This window comes from Triturus cristatus, chromosome 11 (genome assembly GCF_964204655.1).
Source record: "Triturus cristatus chromosome 11, aTriCri1.1, whole genome shotgun sequence".
Taxonomy (NCBI): Eukaryota; Metazoa; Chordata; class Amphibia; order Caudata; family Salamandridae; genus Triturus; species Triturus cristatus.
The window spans coordinates 586,370,540-586,384,925 of record NC_140594.1 but is presented as its reverse complement, the minus strand read 5'-3'; positions in this window follow the sequence as shown (position 1 = coordinate 586,384,925).

Below are 14,386 nucleotides of genomic sequence, written 5' to 3'. Positions count from 1 at the left end.
TGTGCCTTATGTTGAATAACTACTTTTTAAAGCCTCAACGTGACCAAAATTGCCATTTTTACAGACTTTTTCTCCTACTCAGAAGCTTCTATTTTGACCAATTTCAGGCATTAAAATGACTCTAAACAAACTTATTTTTGTTCCAAAAGTGTTAATTCACATGCAATAGTCATTTACAGTCAAAAAATTAAAAATTAAAAAATTACCATTTCTGACCATCTGGAGAAAGTCCAACAGGTCCCGGGTCATCATTTTTCATCAGAAAATTGAGTTTTTTTGACTGTAGAAAAATTGATTCAAAATGTCACTTGGATTGTGCCTCATGTTGAATAACTACTTTTTAAAGCCTCAATGTGACCAAAATTGCCATTTTTACAGACTTTTTCTCCTACTCAGAAGCTTCTATTTCGACCAATTTCAGACATTAAAATGACTCTAAACACACTTTTTTTTGTTCCAAAAGTGATAATTCACATGCAATAGTCATTTACAGTCAAAAAATTAAACATTAAAAAATTACCATTTCTGACCATCTGGAGAAGGTTCAACAGGTCCCGGGTCATCTTTTTTCATCAGAAAATTGATTTTTTTGACTGTAGAAAAATTGATTCAAAATGTCACTTGGATTGTGCCTCATGTTGAATAACTACTTTTTAAAGCCTCAATGTGAATAAAATTGCCATTTTTACAGATTCTTTCTTATACTCAGAAGCTTCTATTTCAACCAATTTCAGGCATTAAAATGACTCTAAACACACTTATTTTTGTTCCAAAAGTGATAATTCACTGCAATAGTCATTTACAGTAAAAAAACTTAAAAATAAAAAAATTACCATTTCTGACCATCTGGAGAAGGTTCAACAGGTCCCGGGTCATCTTTTTTCATCAGAAAATTGATTTTTTTGACTGTAGAAAAATTGATTCAAAATGTCACTTGGATTGTGCCTCATGTTGAATAACTACTTTTTAAAGCCTCAATGTGACCAAAATTGCCATTTTTACAGACTTTTTCTCCTACTCAGAAGCTTCTATTTCGACCAATTTCAGGCATTAAAATGACTCTAAACACACTTATTTTTCTTCCAAAAGTGATAATTCACATGCTATAGTCATTTACAGTCAAAAAATTAAAAATCAAAAAATTACCATTTCTGACCATCTGGAGAAAGTTCAACAGGTCCCGGGTCATCGTTTTTCATCAGAAAATTGATTTTTTTGATGGTAGAAAAATTGATTCAAAATGTCACTTGGATTGTGCCTCATGTTGAATAACTACTTTTTAAAGCCTCAATGTGAATAAAATTGCCATTTTTACAGACTTTTTCTTATACTCAGAAGCTTCTATTTCAACCAATTTCAGGCATTAAAATGACTCTAAACACACTTATTTTTGTTCCAAAAGTGATAATTCACATGCAATAGTCATTTACAGTAAAAAAACTAAACATTAAAAAATTACCATTTCTGACCATCTGGAGAAGGTTCGACAGGTCACGGGTCATCGTTTTTCATCGGAAAATTAATTTTTTGGACTGTAGAAAAATTGATTCAAAATGTCACTTGGATTGTGCCTCATGTTGAATAACTACTTTTTAAAGCCTCAATGTGACCAAAATTGCCATTTTTACAGACTTTTTCTCCTACTCAGAAGCTTCAATTTCGACCAATTTCAGGCATTAAAATGACTCTAAACATACTTATTTTTGTTCCAAAAGTGATAATTCACATGCAATAGTCATTTACAGTCAAAAAATTAAAAATTAAAAAATTTCCATTTCTGACCATCTGGAGAAAGTTCAACAGGTCCCGGGTCATCGTTTTTCATCAGAAAATTGATTTTTTTGACTGTAGAAAAATTGATTCAAAATGTCACTTGGATTGTGCCTCATGTTGAATAATTACTTTTTAAAGCCTCAATGTGACCAAAATTGCCATTTTTACAGACTTTTTCTCCTACTCAGAAGCTTCTATTTCGAACAATTTCAGGCATTAAAATGACTCTAAAAACACTTATTTTTGTTCCAAAAGTGATAATTCACATGCAATAGTCTTTTACAGTCAAAAAATTAAACATTAAAAAAATACCATTTCTGACCATCTGGAGAAGGTTCGACAGGTCACGGGTCATCGTTTTCCATCAGAAAATAAATTTTTTGGACTGTAGAAAATTGATTCAAAATGTCACTTGGATTGTGCCTTATGTTGAATAACTACTTTTTAAAGCCTCAACGTGACCAAAATTGCCATTTTTACAGACTTTTTCTCCTACTCAGAAGCTTCTATTTTGACCAATTTCAGGCATTAAAATGACTCTAAACAAACTTATTTTTGTTCCAAAAGTGTTAATTCACATGCAATAGTCATTTACAGTCAAAAAATTAAAAATTAAAAAATTACCATTTCTGACCATCTGGAGAAAGTCCAACAGGTCCCGGGTCATCATTTTTCATCAGAAAATTGAGTTTTTTTGACTGTAGAAAAATTGATTCAAAATGTCACTTGGATTGTGCCTCATGTTGAATAACTACTTTTTAAAGCCTCAATGTGACCAAAATTGCCATTTTTACAGACTTTTTCTCCTACTCAGAAGCTTCTATTTCGACCAATTTCAGACATTAAAATGACTCTAAACACACTTTTTTTTGTTCCAAAAGTGATAATTCACATGCAATAGTCATTTACAGTCAAAAAATTAAACATTAAAAAATTACCATTTCTGACCATCTGGAGAAGGTTCAACAGGTCCCGGGTCATCTTTTTTCATCAGAAAATTGATTTTTTTGACTGTAGAAAAATTGATTCAAAATGTCACTTGGATTGTGCCTCATGTTGAATAACTACTTTTTAAAGCCTCAATGTGAATAAAATTGCCATTTTTACAGATTCTTTCTTATACTCAGAAGCTTCTATTTCAACCAATTTCAGGCATTAAAATGACTCTAAACACACTTATTTTTGTTCCAAAAGTGATAATTCACATGCAATAGTCATTTACAGTAAAAAAACTTAAAAATAAAAAAATTACCATTTCTGACCATCTGGAGAAGGTTCAACAGGTCCCGGGTCATCTTTTTTCATCAGAAAATTGATTTTTTTGACTGTAGAAAAATTGATTCAAAATGTCACTTGGATTGTGCCTCATGTTGAATAACTACTTTTTAAAGCCTCAATGTGACCAAAATTGCCATTTTTACAGACTTTTTCTCCTACTCAGAAGCTTCTATTTCGACCAATTTCAGGCATTAAAATGACTCTAAACACACTTATTTTTCTTCCAAAAGTGATAATTCACATGCTATAGTCATTTACAGTCAAAAAATTAAAAATCAAAAAATTACCATTTCTGACCATCTGGAGAAAGTTCAACAGGTCCCGGGTCATCGTTTTTCATCAGAAAATTGATTTTTTTGATGGTAGAAAAATTGATTCAAAATGTCACTTGGATTGTGCCTCATGTTGAATAACTACTTTTTAAAGCCTCAATGTGAATAAAATTGCCATTTTTACAGACTTTTTCTTATACTCAGAAGCTTCTATTTCAACCAATTTCAGGCATTAAAATGACTCTAAACACACTTATTTTTGTTCCAAAAGTGATAATTCACATGCAATAGTCATTTACAGTAAAAAAATTAATCATTAAAAAAATACAATTTCTGACCATCTAGAGCAGGTTCGACAGGTCCCGGGTCATCGTTTTTCATCAGAAAATTGATTTTTTTGAGTGTAGAAAAATTGATTCAAAATGTCACTTGGATTGTGCCTCCTGTTGAATAACTACTTTTTAAAGCCTCAATGTGACCAAAATTGCCATTTTTACAGACTTTTTCTCCTACTCAGAAGCTTCTATTTCGACCAATTTCAGACATTAAAATGACTCTAAACACACTTATTTTTGTTCCAAAAGTGATAATTCACATGCAATAGTCATTTACAGTCAAAAAATTAAACATTAAAAAATTACCATTTCTGACCATCTGGAGAAGGTTCGACAGGTCATGGGTCATCGTTTTTCATCAGAAAAGAAATTTTTTGGACTGTAGAAAAATTGATTCAAAATGTCACTTGGATTGTGCCTCATGTTGAATAACTACTTTTTAAAGCCTCAATGTGACCAAAATTGCCATTTTTACAGACTTTTTCTCCTACTCAGAAGCTTCTATTTCGACCAATTTCAGGCATTAAAATGACTCTAAACAAACTTATTTTTGTTCCAAAAGTGATAATTCACATGCTATAGTCATTTACAGTCAAAAAATTAAAAATTAAAAAATTGCCATTTCTGACCATCTGGAGAAAGTTCAACAGGTCCCGGGTCATCGTTTTTCATCAGAAAATTGATTTTTTTGACTGTAGAAAAATTGATTCAAAATGTCACTTGGATTGTGCCTCATGTTGAATAACTACTTTTTAAAGCCTCAATGTGACCAAAATTGCCATTTTTACAGACTTTTTCTCCTACTCAGAAGCTTCTATTTCGACCAATTTCAGACATTAAAATGACTCTAAACACACTTTTTTTTGTTCCAAAAGTGATAATTCACATGCTATAGTCATTTACAGTCAAAAAATTAAAAATTAAAAAATTGCCATTTCTGACCATCTGGAGAAAGTTCAACAGGTCCCGGGTCATCGTTTTTCATCAGAAAATTGATTTTTTTGACTGTAGAAAAATTGATTCAAAATGTCACTTGGATTGTGCCTCATGTTGAATAACTACTTTTTAAAGCCTCAATGTGACCAAAATTGCCATTTTTACAGACTTTTTCTCCTACTCAGAAGCTTCTATTTCGACCAATTTCAGACATTAAAATGACTCTAAACACACTTTTTTTTGTTCCAAAAGTGATAATTCACATGCAATAGTCATTTACAGTCAAAAAATTAAACATTAAAAAATTACCATTTCTGACCATCTGGAGAAGGTTCAACAGGTCCCGGGTCATCTTTTTTCATCAGAAAATTGATTTTTTTGACTGTAGAAAAATTGTTTCAAAATGTCACTTGGATTGTGCCTCATGTTGAATAACTACTTTTTAAAGCCTCAATGTGAATAAAATTGCCATTTTTACAGACTTTTTCTTATACTCAGAAGCTTCTATTTCAACCAATTTCAGGCATTAAAATGACTCTAAACACACTTATTTTTGTTCCAAAAGTGATAATTCACATGCAATAGTCATTTACAGTAAAAAAACTAAACATTAAAAAATTACCATTTCTGACCATCTGGAGAAGGTTCGACAGGTCACGGGTCATCGTTTTTCATCGGAAAATTAATTTTTTGGACTGTAGAAAAATTGATTCAAAATGTCACTTGGATTGTGCCTCATGTTGAATAACTACTTTTTAAAGCCTCAATGTGACCAAAATTGCCATTTTTACAGACTTTTTCTCCTACTCAGAAGCTTCAATTTCGACCAATTTCAGGCATTAAAATGACTCTAAACATACTTATTTTTGTTCCAAAAGTGATAATTCACATGCAATAGTCATTTACAGTCAAAAAATTAAAAATTAAAAAATTTCCATTTCTGACCATCTGGAGAAAGTTCAACAGGTCCCGGGTCATCGTTTTTCATCAGAAAATTGATTTTTTTGACTGTAGAAAAATTGATTCAAAATGTCACTTGGATTGTGCCTCATGTTGAATAATTACTTTTTAAAGCCTCAATGTGACCAAAATTGCCATTTTTACAGACTTTTTCTCCTACTCAGAAGCTTCTATTTCGAACAATTTCAGGCATTAAAATGACTCTAAAAACACTTATTTTTGTTCCAAAAGTGATAATTCACATGCAATAGTCTTTTACAGTCAAAAAATTAAACATTAAAAAAATACCATTTCTGACCATCTGGAGAAGGTTCGACAGGTCACGGGTCATCGTTTTCCATCAGAAAATAAATTTTTTGGACTGTAGAAAATTGATTCAAAATGTCACTTGGATTGTGCCTTATGTTGAATAACTACTTTTTAAAGCCTCAACGTGACCAAAATTGCCATTTTTACAGACTTTTTCTCCTACTCAGAAGCTTCTATTTTGACCAATTTCAGGCATTAAAATGACTCTAAACAAACTTATTTTTGTTCCAAAAGTGTTAATTCACATGCAATAGTCATTTACAGTCAAAAAATTAAAAATTAAAAAATTACCATTTCTGACCATCTGGAGAAAGTCCAACAGGTCCCGGGTCATCATTTTTCATCAGAAAATTGAGTTTTTTTGACTGTAGAAAAATTGATTCAAAATGTCACTTGGATTGTGCCTCATGTTGAATAACTACTTTTTAAAGCCTCAATGTGACCAAAATTGCCATTTTTACAGACTTTTTCTCCTACTCAGAAGCTTCTATTTCGACCAATTTCAGACATTAAAATGACTCTAAACACACTTTTTTTTGTTCCAAAAGTGATAATTCACATGCAATAGTCATTTACAGTCAAAAAATTAAACATTAAAAAATTACCATTTCTGACCATCTGGAGAAGGTTCAACAGGTCCCGGGTCATCTTTTTTCATCAGAAAATTGATTTTTTTGACTGTAGAAAAATTGATTCAAAATGTCACTTGGATTGTGCCTCATGTTGAATAACTACTTTTTAAAGCCTCAATGTGAATAAAATTGCCATTTTTACAGATTCTTTCTTATACTCAGAAGCTTCTATTTCAACCAATTTCAGGCATTAAAATGACTCTAAACACACTTATTTTTGTTCCAAAAGTGATAATTCACATGCAATAGTCATTTACAGTAAAAAAACTTAAAAATAAAAAAATTACCATTTCTGACCATCTGGAGAAGGTTCAACAGGTCCCGGGTCATCTTTTTTCATCAGAAAATTGATTTTTTTGACTGTAGAAAAATTGATTCAAAATGTCACTTGGATTGTGCCTCATGTTGAATAACTACTTTTTAAAGCCTCAATGTGACCAAAATTGCCATTTTTACAGACTTTTTCTCCTACTCAGAAGCTTCTATTTCGACCAATTTCAGGCATTAAAATGACTCTAAACACACTTATTTTTCTTCCAAAAGTGATAATTCACATGCTATAGTCATTTACAGTCAAAAAATTAAAAATCAAAAAATTACCATTTCTGACCATCTGGAGAAAGTTCAACAGGTCCCGGGTCATCGTTTTTCATCAGAAAATTGATTTTTTTGATGGTAGAAAAATTGATTCAAAATGTCACTTGGATTGTGCCTCATGTTGAATAACTACTTTTTAAAGCCTCAATGTGAATAAAATTGCCATTTTTACAGACTTTTTCTTATACTCAGAAGCTTCTATTTCAACCAATTTCAGGCATTAAAATGACTCTAAACACACTTATTTTTGTTCCAAAAGTGATAATTCACATGCAATAGTCATTTACAGTAAAAAAATTCATCATTAAAAAAATACAATTTCTGACCATCTAGAGCAGGTTCGACAGGTCCCGGGTCATCGTTTTTCATCAGAAAATTGATTTTTTTGAGTGTAGAAAAATTGATTCAAAATGTCACTTGGATTGTGCCTCCTGTTGAATAACTACTTTTTAAAGCCTCAATGTGACCAAAATTGCCATTTTTACAGACTTTTTCTCCTACTCAGAAGCTTCTATTTCGACCAATTTCAGACATTAAAATGACTCTAAACACAATTATTTTTGTTCCAAAAGTGATAATTCACATGCAATAGTCATTTACAGTCAAAAAATTAAACATTAAAAAATTACCATTTCTGACCATCTGGAGAAGGTTCGACAGGTCATGGGTCATCGTTTTTCATCAGAAAAGAAATTTTTTGGACTGTAGAAAAATTGATTCAAAATGTCACTTGGATTGTGCCTCATGTTGAATAACTACTTTTTAAAGCCTCAATGTGACCAAAATTGCCATTTTTACAGACTTTTTCTCCTACTCAGAAGCTTCTATTTCGACCAATTTCAGGCATTAAAATGACTCTAAACACACTTATTTTTCTTCCAAAAGTGATAATTCACATGCTATAGTCATTTACAGTCAAAAAATTAAAAATTAAAAAATTGCCATTTCTGACCATCTGGAGAAAGTTCAACAGGTCCCGGGTCATCGTTTTTCATCAGAAAATTGATTTTTTTGACTGTAGAAAAATTGATTCAAAATGTCACTTGGATTGTGCCTCATGTTGAATAACTACTTTTTAAAGCCTCAATGTGACCAAAATTGCCATTTTTACAGACTTTTTCTCCTACTCAGAAGCTTCTATTTCGACCAATTTCAGGCATTAAAATGACTCTAAACAAACTTATTTTTGTTCCAAAAGTGATAATTCACATGCAATAGTCATTTACAGTCAAAAAATTAAAAATTAAAAAATTACCATTTCTGACCATCTGGAGAAGGTTCGACAGGTCACGGGTCATCGTTTTTCATCGGAAAATAAATTTTTTGACTGTAGAAAAATTGATTCAAAATGTCACTTGGATTGTGCCTCATGTTGAATAACTACTTTTTAAAGCCTCAATGTGACCAAAATTGCCATTTTTACAGACTTTTTCTCCTACTCAGAAGCTTCAATTTCGACCAATTTCAGGCATTAAAATGACTCTAAACATACTTATTTTTGTTCCAAAAGTGATAATTCACATGCAATAGTCATTTACAGTCAAAAAATTAAAAATTAAAAAATTACCATTTCTGACCATCTGGAGAAAGTTCAACAGGTCCCGGGTCATCGTTTTTCATCAGAAAATTGATTTTTTTGACTGTAGAAAAATTGATTCAAAATGTCACTTGGATTGTGCCTCATGTTGAATAACTACTTTTTAAAGCCTCAATGTGACCAAAATTGCCATTTTTACAGACTTTTCCTCCTACTCAGAAGCTTCTATTTCGAACAATTTCAGGCATTAAAATGACTCTAAACAAACTTATTTTTGTTCCAAAAGTGATAATCTTTTACAGTCTTTTACAGTCAAAAAATTAAACATTAAAAAATTACCATTTCTGACCATCTGGAGAAAGTCCAACAGGTCCCGGGTCATCGTTTTTCATCAGAAAATTGATTTTTTTGACTGTAGAAAAATTGATTCAAAATGTCGCTTGGATTGTGCCTCATGTTGAATAACTACTTTTTAAATCCTCAACGTGACCAAAATTGCCATTTTTACAGACTTTTTCTCCTACTCAGAAGCTTCTATTTTGACCAATTTCAGGCATTAAAATGACTCTAAACAAACTTATTTTTGTTCCAAAAGTGATAATTCACATGCAATAGTCATTTACAGTCAAAAAATTAAAAATTAAAAAATTACCATTTCTGACCATCTGGAGAAAGTCCAACAGGTCCCGGGTCATCGTTTTTCATCAGAAAATTGAGTTTATTTTGACTGTAGAAAAATTGATTCAAAATGTCACTTGGATTGTGCCTCATGTTGAATAACTACTTTTTAAAGCCTCAATGTGACCAAAATTGCCATTTTTACAGACTTTTTCTCCTACTCAGAAGCTTCTATTTCGACCAATTTCAGACATTAAAATGACTCTAAACACACTTTTTTTTGTTCCAAAAGTGATAATTCACATGCAATAGTCATTTACAGTCAAAAAATTAAACATTAAAAAATTACCATTTCTGACCATCTGGAGAAGGTTCAACAGGTCCCGGGTCATCTTTTTTCATCAGAAAATTGATTTTTTTGACTGTAGAAAAATTGTTTCAAAATGTCACTTGGATTGTGCCTCATGTTGAATAACTACTTTTTAAAGCCTCAATGTGAATAAAATTGCCATTTTTACAGACTTTTTCTTATACTCAGAAGCTTCTATTTCAACCAATTTCAGGCATTAAAATGACTCTAAACACACTTATTTTTGTTCCAAAAGTGATAATTCACATGCAATAGTCATTTACAGTAAAAAAACTTAAAAATTAAAAAATTACCATTTCTGACCATCTGGAGAAGGTTCAACAGGTCCCGGGTCATCTTTTTTCATCAGAAAATTGATTTTTTTGACTGTAGAAAAATTGATTCAAAATGTCACTTGGATTGTGCCTCATGTTGAATAACTACTTTTTAAAGCCTCAATGTGACCAAAATTGCCATTTTTACAGACTTTTCCTCCTACTCAGAAGCTTCTATTTCGAACAATTTCAGGCATTAAAATGACTCTAAACAAACTTATTTTTGTTCCAAAAGTGATAATCTTTTACAGTCTTTTACAGTCAAAAAATTAAACATTAAAAAATTACCATTTCTGACCATCTGGAGAAAGTCCAACAGGTCCCGGGTCATCGTTTTTCATCAGAAAATTGATTTTTTTGACTGTAGAAAAATTGATTCAAAATGTCGCTTGGATTGTGCCTCATGTTGAATAACTACTTTTTAAATCCTCAACGTGACCAAAATTGCCATTTTTACAGACTTTTTCTCCTACTCAGAAGCTTCTATTTTGACCAATTTCAGGCATTAAAATGACTCTAAACAAACTTATTTTTGTTCCAAAAGTGATAATTCACATGCAATAGTCATTTACAGTCAAAAAATTAAAAATTAAAAAATTACCATTTCTGACCATCTGGAGAAAGTCCAACAGGTCCCGGGTCATCGTTTTTCATCAGAAAATTGAGTTTATTTTGACTGTAGAAAAATTGATTCAAAATGTCACTTGGATTGTGCCTCATGTTGAATAACTACTTTTTAAAGCCTCAATGTGACCAAAATTGCCATTTTTACAGACTTTTTCTCCTACTCAGAAGCTTCTATTTCGACCAATTTCAGACATTAAAATGACTCTAAACACACTTTTTTTTGTTCCAAAAGTGATAATTCACATGCAATAGTCATTTACAGTCAAAAAATTAAACATTAAAAAATTACCATTTCTGACCATCTGGAGAAGGTTCAACAGGTCCCGGGTCATCTTTTTTCATCAGAAAATTGATTTTTTTGACTGTAGAAAAATTGTTTCAAAATGTCACTTGGATTGTGCCTCATGTTGAATAACTACTTTTTAAAGCCTCAATGTGAATAAAATTGCCATTTTTACAGACTTTTTCTTATACTCAGAAGCTTCTATTTCAACCAATTTCAGGCATTAAAATGACTCTAAACACACTTATTTTTGTTCCAAAAGTGATAATTCACATGCAATAGTCATTTACAGTAAAAAAACTTAAAAATTAAAAAATTACCATTTCTGACCATCTGGAGAAGGTTCAACAGGTCCCGGGTCATCTTTTTTCATCAGAAAATTGATTTTTTTGACTGTAGAAAAATTGATTCAAAATGTCACTTGGATTGTGCCTCATGTTGAATAACTACTTTTTAAAGCCTCAATGTGACCAAAATTGCCATTTTTACAGACTTTTTCTCCTACTCAGAAGCTTCTATTTCGACCAATTTCAGGCATTAAAATGACTCTAAACAAACGTATTTTTGTTCCAAAAGTGATAATTCACATGCAATAGTCATTTACAGTCAAAAAATTAAAAATTAAAAAACTACCATTTCTGACCATCTGGAGAAAGTTCAACAGGTCCCGGGTCATCGTTTTTCATCAGAAAATTGATTTTTTTGACTGTAGAAAATTGATTCAAAATGTCACTTGGATTGTGCCTCATGTTGAATAACTACTTTTTAAAGCCTCAATGTGACCAAAATTGCCATTTTTACAGACTGTTTCTCCTACTCAGAAGCTTCTATTTCAACCAATTTCAGGCATTAAATGACTCTAAACACACTTATTTTTGTTCCAAAAGTGATAATTCACATGCAATAGTCATTTACAGTCAAAAAATTTAAAATTAAAAAATTACCATTTCTGACCATCTGGAGAAAGTTCAACAGGTCCCGGGTCATCGTTTTTCATCAGCAAATTGATTTTTTTGACTGTAGAAAAATTGATTTAAAATGTCACTTGGATTGTGCCTCATGTTGAATAACTACTTTTTAAAGCCTCAATGTGACCAAAATTGCCATTTTTACAGACTGTTTCTCCTACTCAGAAGCTTCTATTTCGACCAATTCCAGGCATTAAAATGACTCCAAACAAACTTATTTTTGTTCCAAAAGTGATAATTCACATGCAATAGTCTTTTACAGTCAAAAAATTAAAAATTAAAAAATTACCATTTCTGACCATCTGGAGAAAGTTCAACAGGTCCTGGGTCATCGTTTTTCATCAGAAAATTGATTTTTTTGACTGTAGAAAAATTGATTCAAAATGTCACTTGGATTGTGCCTCATGTTGAATAACTACTTTTTAAAGCCTCAATGTGAATAAAATTGCCATTTTTACAGACTTTTTCTTATACTCAGAAGCTTCTATTTCAACCAATTTCAGGCATTAAAATGACTCTAAACACACTTATTTTTGTTCCAAAAGTGATAATTCACATGCAATAGTCATTTACAGTAAAAAAACTAAACATTAAAAAATTACCATTTCTGACCATCTGGAGAAGGTTCGACAGGTCACGGGTCATCGTTTTTCATCGGAAAATTAATTTTTTGGACTGTAGAAAAATTGATTCAAAATGTCACTTGGATTGTGCCTCATGTTGAATAACTACTTTTTAAAGCCTCAATGTGACCAAAATTGCCATTTTTACAGACTTTTTCTCCTACTCAGAAGCTTCAATTTCGACCAATTTCAGGCATTAAAATGACTCTAAACATACTTATTTTTGTTCCAAAAGTGATAATTCACATGCAATAGTCATTTACAGTCAAAAAATTAAAAATTAAAAAATTTCCATTTCTGACCATCTGGAGAAAGTTCAACAGGTCCCGGGTCATCGTTTTTCATCAGAAAATTGATTTTTTTGACTGTAGAAAAATTGATTCAAAATGTCACTTGGATTGTGCCTCATGTTGAATAATTACTTTTTAAAGCCTCAATGTGACCAAAATTGCCATTTTTACAGACTTTTTCTCCTACTCAGAAGCTTCTATTTCGAACAATTTCAGGCATTAAAATGACTCTAAAAACACTTATTTTTGTTCCAAAAGTGATAATTCACATGCAATAGTCTTTTACAGCCAAAAAATTAAACATTAAAAAAATACAATTTCTGACCATCTGGAGAAGGTTCGACAGGTCACGGGTCATCGTTTTCCCTCAGAAAATAAATTTTTTGGACTGTAGAAAATTGATTCAAAATGTCACTTGGATTGTGCCTTATGTTGAATAACTACTTTTTAAAGCCTCAACGTGACCAAAATTGCCATTTTTACAGACTTTTTCTCCTACTCAGAAGCTTCTATTTTGACCAATTTCAGGCATTAAAATGACTCTAAACAAACTTATTTTTGTTCCAAAAGTGTTAATTCACATGCAATAGTCATTTACAGTCAAAAAATTAAAAATTAAAAAATTACCATTTCTGACCATCTGGAGAAAGTCCAACAGGTCCCGGGTCATCATTTTTCATCAGAAAATTGAGTTTTTTTGACTGTAGAAAAATTGATTCAAAATGTCACTTGGATTGTGCCTCATGTTGAATAACTACTTTTTAAAGCCTCAATGTGACCAAAATTGCCATTTTTACAGACTTTTTCTCCTACTCAGAAGCTTCTATTTCGACCAATTTCAGACATTAAAATGACTCTAAACACACTTTTTTTTGTTCCAAAAGTGATAATTCACATGCAATAGTCATTTACAGTCAAAAAATTAAACATTAAAAAATTACCATTTCTGACCATCTGGAGAAGGTTCAACAGGTCCCGGGTCATCTTTTTTCATCAGAAAATTGATTTTTTTGACTGTAGAAAAATTGATTCAAAATGTCACTTGGATTGTGCCTCATGTTGAATAACTACTTTTTAAAGCCTCAATGTGAATAAAATTGCCATTTTTACAGATTCTTTCTTATACTCAGAAGCTTCTATTTCAACCAATTTCAGGCATTAAAATGACTCTAAACACACTTATTTTTGTTCCAAAAGTGATAATTCACATGCAATAGTCATTTACAGTAAAAAAACTTAAAAATAAAAAAATTACCATTTCTGACCATCTGGAGAAGGTTCAACAGGTCCCGGGTCATCTTTTTTCATCAGAAAATTGATTTTTTTGACTGTAGAAAAATTGATTCAAAATGTCACTTGGATTGTGCCTCATGTTGAATAACTACTTTTTAAAGCCTCAATGTGACCAAAATTGCCATTTTTACAGACTTTTTCTCCTACTCAGAAGCTTCTATTTCGACCAATTTCAGGCATTAAAATGACTCTAAACACACTTATTTTTCTTCCAAAAGTGATAATTCACATGCTATAGTCATTTACAGTCAAAAAATTAAAAATAAAAAAATTACCATTTCTGACCATCTGGAGAAAGTTCAACAGGTCCCGGGTCATCGTTTTTCATCAGAAAATTGATTTTTTTGATGGTAGAAAAATTGATTCAAAAT